At 39.0% G+C, this 9596-nt stretch overlaps 1 pseudogene; it reads left to right on the top strand.

Annotated features, from left to right (window-relative positions):
- LOC102255239 overlaps positions 1 to 6056 on the top strand; it is a 7625-nt pseudogene extending 1569 nt beyond the window's left edge.
- Positions 6057 to 9596: the final 3540 nt, after the last annotated feature.

Genomic DNA, 9596 nt, shown 5'->3' with positions numbered 1-9596 from the left:
GGCGGCGGGAGCTGGGGGTGCCCCGGCCCAGGCCTAAAGCCTACAGCAGAGGCTTTAGGCCTGGGCCAGGGAGGAGCCAGCCAAGGATTGTTGATGGCGGCAGAGGCGGGGAACCAGGGTGGAGCCAGCCAGCAATTGTTGACTTGCAGTGGCTGCAACAGTGCGGTGATGGGGCTGGTGCCTTCCCCTGATCAGCCCGTTCGACTCCCACAAAGGGTGGCCAGACTGTGGCTTAGGCCCACTCCCCAAGGGAGCAGGGAGCAGGTAGTAGGACATCCCCTAGGGCTCCCAGTATGTGATAGGGGGCAAGCTGGGCTGAGGGAACCCCCTCCCCAGTGCACAAATTTTTGTGCACCGGGCCCCTAGTTTGTATATAAGCAGATCTATGCAAGTCAAACCCATGTTGTCCAAGGGTTAACTGTATACTAGGTGAAATAAGCCAGACACAAAAAATATTTATTATATGATTTTACTTATAATGAGGCTCATAGAATAGTCAAATTTATAGAGACAGAAAATAGTGGTTACCATAAGCTAGAGTTTGGGAAGGTAAGTGGAAATAAAAAAAAATTTGTTTTAAAAAACGGGGGGACATCTCTAATACTTTATTTTTTTATTGTTTAAAGTATTACATTGTTCTCCTTTCCCCCCATTGACACCTCCTCGCCACTCCCACTCCCCAGGACAAGACCCCACTGCCCCAGTGTCAATATCCCTTTCCCCCCCCCCCCCCCCCCCCCCCCTACTACACACACACCTTTCCTCTAAGGTTGGACAGTCTTTTTGATGCTTCTCTGTCTCTGGACTTATTTTTGTTCATCAGTTTACTTGTTCATTGTATTCCACAAATGAGTGAGATCATGAGATATTTATCTTTCTCCAACTGGCTTATTTTGGGTAGCATAATACTCTCCAGGTCCATCCATGCTGTTTCAAATGGTAGAAGTTCCTTCCTTTTTATAGCAGCATTCCATTGTGTAGATGTACCACAGTTTTCTAATCCACTCATCTTCTGATGGGCACTTAAGTTGTTTCCAAATCTTAGCTCTTGTAAATAGTGCTACTATGAATATAGGGGTGCTATATTCTTTTTGATTGGTCTTTCTGATTTCTTGGGATATATTCCTAGAAGTGGGATTACTGGGTCAAATGGAAGTTCCATTTTTAGTATTTTAGGAAACTTCATACTATTTTCCACAGTGGCTGCACCAGTCTGCATTCCACTCAGCAGTGTATGAGGGTTCCTTTTTCTCCACATCCTCCCCAGCTTTGCTTTTGTTGATTTGTTGATGATAACCATTCTGACAGGTGCAGATGTGAGGTGGTACCTCATCGTCCTTTTGATATGCATCTCTCAGATGATTAGTGACTATGAGCATGTTTTCATATGTCTTTCGGCCTGCTGTATGTCCTCTTTCAAAAAGTGTTTATTTAGGTTCTTTGCCCATTTTTTGATTAAATTGCTAATCTTCCTTTTGTTGAGTTGCATGAGTTCCCTGTAAATGTTGGAGATTAAACCTTTATCAGAGATAACATTGGCAAATATGTTCTCCCATGCAGTGGGCTTTCTTTTTGTTTTGTTGATGATTTCTTTTTTTGTGCAGAAGCTTTTTATTTTGATGTAGTCCCAATTGTTTATTTTCTCTTTAGTTTCCATTGCCCTGGGTGCTATTATTAGTAAAGATATTGCTAAAGCATGTCTGATATTTTGCTGCCTATGGATTCTTCTAAGTCTTTTTTTGGTTTCCTGTCTTATATTTAAGACCTTTATCCATTTTGAGTTTATTTTTGTGTACATTATACGTTGGAGGATAGTTTCATTTTTTTGCATGTATCTGTCCAATTTTCCCAACACCATTTATTGAAGACACTGTATTGACTCCATTGTATGCTCTTGCCTCCTTTGTCAAATATTAATTGAACATAATGACTTGGTCGATTTCTGGGTTCTCTGTTCTGTTCCACTGGTCTAAATATCTGTTCTTGTGCCAGTACCTGGCCGTTTTGAGAACAGTGGCTTTGTAACATAGCTTGATATCTGATATTGTAATCTCTCTAACTTTGTTCTTCTTTCTCAGGATTGCTGAAGCTATTCTGTTTTTTTGTTTGTTTGTTTGTTTATCCTAGATGAATTTTTGGAGAGTTTGTTCCAGGTCTGTGAAATATTCATTGGTATTTTAATGGGGATTGCATTAAATCTATAGATTGCTTTGGGTAGTATGGACATTTTAATGATGTTGGTTCTACCAGTGCATGAACACAATATATTTTTCCATTTGTTTATATCTTTCTCTATTCCTTTTTTCAATGTCCTGTAGTTTTTCCAAGTACAGGTCTTTTACCTCCTGAGTTTAGTCCTAGGTATCTTTTTTTTTTTTTTTTTTTGGAAATAGGATTTTTTTTTTTAGTTTCTTTTTCTGCGAGTTCATTATTGGTGTATATATAAAAAAATACATAGATTTCTGGGAGTTAATTTTGTATTCTGCTACATTGCCAAATTCTTTTATTAAGTGTAGTAGATTTTTGATGGAGTATTTAGGGTTTTCTATGTACAATATCATGTCATCTGTGAATAATGACAGTTTTACCTCTTCTTTTCCCATTTGGATGCCTTTTATTTCTTCTTCTTGTCTGATCACTATGACTTACACTTCTACTACTATATTGAACAGGAGTGGTGAATGTGGGCATCTCTGTCTTGTTCCTGTTCTTAGGGGAAATGATTTTAGCTTTTGCCCATTGAGTATGATGTTGGCTGTCGGTTTGTCATATAAAGCTTTTATTCTGTTGAGCTATGATTCCACTATTGACACTTTGCTGAGAGTTTTTATTAAGAAATGATGTTGGATTTTGTCAAATGTTTTTTCCTGCATCAATTGGTATGATTATGTGATTTTTGTCTCTCAATTTGTTTTTTTTTAAATTTTCCCTTTCTTTATTGATTAAGATATTACATATGTGTCCTTATCCCCTTATTGCCACCTCCTCCCTGCTCATACCCTCACTCCCCTGGTGTCTGTGTCCATTAGTTATGCTTATATGCATGCATACAAGTCCTTTGGTTGCTCTTCCCCTAATCCCCACTCTCCCCTACTTTCCTTCTGAGGTTTGAGCATCTGATTGATGCTTCTCTGTCTCTGTTTTTGTTCGTTGGTTTATGTTGTTCATTATAATTTGTTTATAAGTGATGTATCACTTTTATTGATATTGTACCAGCCTTGCATCCCCAGAATAAATCCCACTTGGTCATGTTATATGATCTTTATAATGTAATGCTGGATCTGATTTGCTAGAATTTTGTTCAGGATTTTAGCATATATGTTCATCAGGGTTATTGGCCTGTAATTCTCTTTCTTTGTGGTATATTTATCTGATTTTGGGATCATGGTAATGCTGGCTTCATAGAAAGAACTTGTAAGTGTTTCTTCCTCTCGAATTTTTTGAAATAAGGATAGGTTTTAGTTCTTCTGTGAGTGTTTGAGAAAACTCCCCTGTGAAGCCGACAGACTAGGCTTTGCTGGAAGTTCCTTGATTACTGCTTCAATTTCATTGGTAGTTATCGGCCTATTGGTTTTTTTATCATTGGTAGTTATCGGCCTATTCAGGTTTTTTTATTCTTCCTGATTGAGTTTTGGAAGCTTTTTATTTTATAAGAATATGTCTATTTTGTCTAGGTTGTCCAGTTTGTTGGAGTAGAGTTGTTTATAACATATATATATATATATATTACAACCCTTTGCATTTTTGTGGGTCAATTGCTACTTCACCTCTTTCATTTCTGATTTTGTTTATTTGGGTCCTCTTTCTTTCTTAGTGAGCCTGGCTAGAGGTTCATCAATCTTGTTTATCCTTTCAAAGAAGTAGCTCTTGGTTTTATTGCTCTTTTGTATTTTTTTGGTCTCTACGTCACTTATTTCTCCTCTGATATTTATTACTAGAGGCCCAGTACATGAAATTTGTGCACGAGTATGGTCCTTAGGCCTGGCTGGTGGTCATGGCCAATCTGTGGGGCAACTGATGGGGTGATCAGGGCATGCATGCTGGCACCTGCCTTGGTTGGCCTGGCACCACCCACTTGCCAGTCCTGCCCTCCCTCCGCCGTTGTCACCCTCTGCGGGGCGATCTGAAGGGTGATTGGGGGGCCCCTGATAGCACCTGCCTTGGCTAGCCTGGAGCATGTGAGCTGGGGTCAGCTCCTGCATTGAGTATCTGCCCCTGGTGGTCAGTACATGTTATAGCGACTGGTCTTTCAGAGGGTCATTTGGTTGTTCAGTTATTTGCATATTAGGCTTTTATTATATAGGGTTTCTTTCCTTCTGCTCACTCTGGGCTTTTCTTGTTGCTCTCCTAATTCTTTCTAATTTTTTTTTAGGTAGGCCGTAGAGCTATGAACTTCCCTCTCAGGACTTTCACTGTGTCCCATAGATTTTGGATTGTTGTATTTTCATTGTCATTTGTTACCAGGATGCTTTTTATTTCTATTTTGATCTCTTTGGTAACACAAGCTTTGTTTAATAGCATGCTATTTAGCCTCCAAGTGTTTGATTTTTTTCATTGTTTTTTTTTTTGTAGTTGATTTGTAATTTTATGCCACTGTGATCTGAGAAGATGCTTGATATGATTTCTATCTTCTTGAATTTAAAGAGACTTTTCCTGTGTCCTAATATGTGGTCCATCTTTGAAAATGTCCCGTGTGTACTTGAGAAGAATGTATATTCTGTAGCTTTGGGATGAAATGTTCTGATTATTTCAATTAAATCCATCTGATCTAGTGAGTCATTTAGAATTGCTGTTTCTTTGCTAATTTTTTGTTTAGAAGATTTACCCAGTGGTGTCAATGGGGTATTAAAGTCCCCTACTATGATTGTATAGCTGTCTTGATATCTTCCAGAAGTTTTTTTTTAATATATATATTTGGGTGCTCTTGCATTGGGTTCATATATGTTTGCCAGAGTTATATCCTTTTGTTGAATTGCTCCCTTTAGTATTATTTAGGCTTGTGTGCCCTGGAAGAGAATGTGGCAACATTGCTGGTTTTGCATCTTTAACAAATGCTGAGCACCCTGGAGCTTATTCTCTACCAACTGCAGGAAGAAAATGGCCCATGCCCTCCAGAACCACATCATCTCTTTCAAGTATAACTGATTTGGGTTTTTGATGGGCAGGGTACAAGGGTGATTTCCTGGGTTCTTGTCAGATGGATTCGAAGAATGAAGCCATGAACAAAAGGTGGTAGGTGAGAGGTACAGAAACTTTATTGCAAGCAGGTACTACTTCTGAAACTTCTAATTCCAAGTTTCTAATCCTAAGACTGTCTCTCCTAACATGGGGAGTCAGAGGGGTCCCTAAGGAGGGTGGCTAATGCTCTCTTTGACTGAGATATTCTATATCCAGGAGACCACTCTTTCCCTTATTGAGTCTTTCCAACCCTGAAGCCCTAGCCTAGTAATCAGTTCCTATGACCACCACATCCACACTTCTCATCCTTTTGGTTATCTTATCTGTTCAGGTTGGATTTGCTTTTGATTTCCCTATAGCTCTCTCTCAGTTGTCCTGGCTGGAGATGTTTTATTACCCCTTATGGCTCTCCCAGCTTCTCAGGTCAGGGCTGCTTTTGATCTTCATTATGGCTGCTTTAATTCTCAGGCCAGAGATACCTCTGTTCTGGTTTATGGATGTTTTCGTTGCTCAGGTCAGGAATAACTTCATCCTCTCAGGACCATCCCCCTTCCTGTCTGCCTAATTAATCTAGCTAGCTAACCCTTATCAGAAGCCCAGAGAAAGCTAGGTGTATGAGGGCCACAGATGCAGGTTGGCCAGGTGGTTTACCTCAGTGGAATAATTATGACAAATATGGGAGGTCATGATAGTTTGGCAATAAAAAGTTCGGATAAAAAAATGATGTTGGCTAGTCTTAGAGGCTAAGGGTGGCTGAGAACTGTCTCTTGCTTCAAGGATGTTTATATGGCACAGACACAGGGGAACCCCTTCTTCCAGCCTCTGAACACCCTCCAATGTCTTTTCTAGTCACCATCTCAGTCACCTTCAGCCTCTGAAAGGTCTTTTTAAAAAAATATATTTTATTGATTTTTTACAGAGAGCAACGGAGAGGGATAGAGAGTTAGAATCATTGATGAGAGAGAAACATCGATCAACTGCCTCCTGCACACTCCCTACTGGGTATGTGCCCGCAACCAAGGTACATGCCCTTGACTGGAATCGAACCTGGGACCCTTCAGTCCCTAGGCCAATGCTCTATCCACTGAGCCAAACCAGTTAGGGCATGAAAGGTCTTTTTTAATAGACAAAATCTTCAGGTTTGAAGTGTGATGCTGAAGGTCTTCATCTCCCTGGAATAAAAGAAAAGACTGCTCTATCAGAACATGGTTTGTATGAAAAAATTTTCAATTATAGTTTATATTCAATGTGATTTGGTTTTACTTTCATATATATAGCATGGTGTATTGACAACCATATACTTTATAAAGTGTTTCTTTCCTTTAAAAAAAAACTTTGTTAAAAGTATTACTTGTCACCCTTTGATGTCTTACAGCCCTCCCCTACCCTACCCCACCCCATAGCAACACCTATGCTATTGTAGGTGTCCATGGATTAAGCATATATACACACAATTTCATTGGTTGATCTCGTCCCACCTGCCCACTGTCCCCTGCCTTCCCTCTGAAGTTTGACAGTCTGTTCAATGCTTCCATGTCTCTGTGTCTGTTTTTTTTCCCGTCAGCTTATTTTGTTCATTAGATTCCACATATAAGTGAGATAATGAGACACTTAACTTTGACTGGCTTATTTCACTTAGCATAATGCTCTCCAGGTTCATTCATGCTGTTGCAAATGGTAAGAAAGAATTTTTTACTGCCCCATAGTATTCCATTGTGTACATGTACTAGTGTTTCTTTATCCACATAACTGCTGATGGGCACTTGGGCTGTTTCCAAATCTTAGCTATTGTAAATTGTGCTACTATGAACATAGAAGTATATATATCCTTTCTGATTGGTGTTTCTGACTTCTTGGGATATATTCCTAGAAGTGGAGTTACTAGGGAGTTCAAATGGGAGTTCCATTTCAACTTTTTGAGGAAACTCCATACTGTTTTCCACAGAGGCTGAACCAATCTGCATTCCCACCAGCAGTGTATGAGGGTTCCCTTTTTTCCACATCCCCACCAGCACATGTCATTTGTTGATTTGTTGACAACAGCCATTTTGACATCTGGTAGGTTATACCTCATTGTTTTTTTGATTTGCATCTCTTGGATGATTAGTGACATTGAAAATTTTTTTCATATGCCTGTTGGCTTTCCTATGTCCACTTTTGAGAAGTGTCTATTTAGCTCATTTGCTTATTTTTTAATGGGGTTTTTATCTTCCTCTTGTTAAGTTATATGAATTCCTTATACATTTTGGAGATTAATCCCTCATCGGATCTACCACTGGAAAACATATTCTCCCTTGTAGTGGGCTCTCTTGTTATTTTGTTGATGGTTTATTTTTCAGTGTGGAAGCTTTTTATTTTGATGTAGTCCCATTTCTGCTTAGTTTCCATTGTCCTAGGAGATGTATCTGTAAAAAATTGCTAGGAGAGATGTCTGAAATTTTGCTGCCTATGAGTGGATTGCAATGGCTCAAGGTGATTTCCTGACCTGGTAAACTTTACATTTGTTTACCAAATTTTACCTTTGATCTGCCTATATGCATTAGTAGAGGGCATATGTGTATTTGAATAAATAAAAAGCAGACCAGGCCAGAGGTCTCGGTGTGCCTCTTCAGAAAAGAGGTCTCCACCTGGCCCCCAATGCCTTTTAAATTCATATTTCTTGTATAACATTTTCATTTGTGCGTTGGCCCCTCCTTCAGATCCTGATCCCCTCTGCAAAGTTTGCAGCATGTGGCATCCAAACAGGGACTGGAGGAGAAGATTCGCCTGAGAAAAAAACCAAGTGAAAACGGAAAAGTAGAAATTCAGCAGAAAGGTGGAAGTTCATCATGCACAAAGCCCCTGCCTGCTTTGAAGTTGCAACTGTAAGTGAATGGGGACATTTTTAATCAGCCAGGTTTTAATGGGGAAGAATTCAAGTAAAGGCAAAAACATCCTTGTACATTTTTAGCTTGCATGCTCAAAAATAAAGATATTAAGGTGTCAAAATGTACTCTCTTAAATAAGACTCAAGGAAAATGAGTGCCCTTGTCATCTTTAACTATGTGGGCTCTTGTTCAAACTGCATTATGCCCACTTCATATTGGGGATCAAAAGTCTGTAACAACTAAGGCCCCTGATCCTCCACATCTAGTGTGGGAAGGCTCATGAACTAAAGAAAATAGGGCTAACAGTCCTTTTACAAAAAAACTCCTTAATGTTTGTCTGAATATTACCATATGATGCTTTGGGACAGGCAGATTTTAGCTAAAGTGATGCCAGTCAATGCCATGAAGAGCAGAATATGATAAGATCTGTGAACAACAGGCTAATACCTGGGCCACATATGGCTCTAAGTCCTAGGCAATGTAGAACACCTGAAAGATCCATTAAAAGAACTCTGATTTATTAAGTCTTATCTATGTGTTATGCATGCCTGTCTGTTGATTGTTATTTTATCTGTCTCTTTTGTTTGGTTTAATTTGTTTATTGTTAGTCTATTAAGCATGCCTTTAACTTATCTTCATAGAAAAGAAACAGTAGGTTGCCAGGCCATTACTGAATTTCCCCAGAGCAAACAGGATGTGGGGGTAGGGAGAGAGAATATAAGTGGTATATGTGGCCAATAACACAGGTCTTAGGAAATTCCCCTAGACATAGGGGAGGCAGAGGGGACTAAAAAGGCCCCAGCCCATTAATTAGTAGGTCTCTTGCCCATGGCCTTTATTGTGATCCTGTAAAATGGACACCCGCTCTCAGGAGTGTTATTAAGTCTCATTTTGCCATGTTTTTATTTCCCAGTCCATCATTTGAAATTTGGATGAGCCATTTCTCACAATTTAGGGATGCCATCTGGGACTTCTATACCCATGAAGAGAAAAAGCTAGTTTAAGAGAAAGGTGCTCCACTTGATTTTGGGGGGTCTCTTGGCCTAAGCCCCATCTCTTGATGGATGCTATGGAGTAAGCCCAAGACTGGTTTTCTTCAAAAGATGATAAAAATGACACAAGGAAAATATACAGGCTGGGTTTGTAAAACAAGATTAATGTTTCCATGATAATGGGCAGTTCTTGAATAATAATGAACCGCATTCCAAGGTTGCCTCCCAGGTCCCAGGGGGCACTCCTGTTTTTATAAAGAAAAATAAAATAAAATAAAATGTTAACATTAAAGCCACTGAAAGCCAGTGAGTTATCTCTGTTACATAATTTGCCAAGGAAAATACCTTGGGTAATAATAATTGGCTTTAAGATCTCAAAGTTGCTAAGGCAAAATATATAAAATTAAAATGAACAATTATATGGTAAAAAATATTTTTCAGTGATAATTATATATGACTAAACATAGTTTAACAAAATCTTTGGTAACTTAAAACTTTGATAAATTAAATAATAAAAATTATTAAATATCTAGGTATTTTGAAATAACAGACTATACTA

This window comes from Myotis brandtii, unplaced genomic scaffold (assembly GCF_000412655.1).
Source record: "Myotis brandtii unplaced genomic scaffold, ASM41265v1 scaffold1377, whole genome shotgun sequence".
Lineage (NCBI taxonomy): Eukaryota > Metazoa > Chordata > Mammalia > Chiroptera > Vespertilionidae > Myotis > Myotis brandtii.
This window is presented reverse-complemented; position numbering and strand designations above follow the sequence as displayed.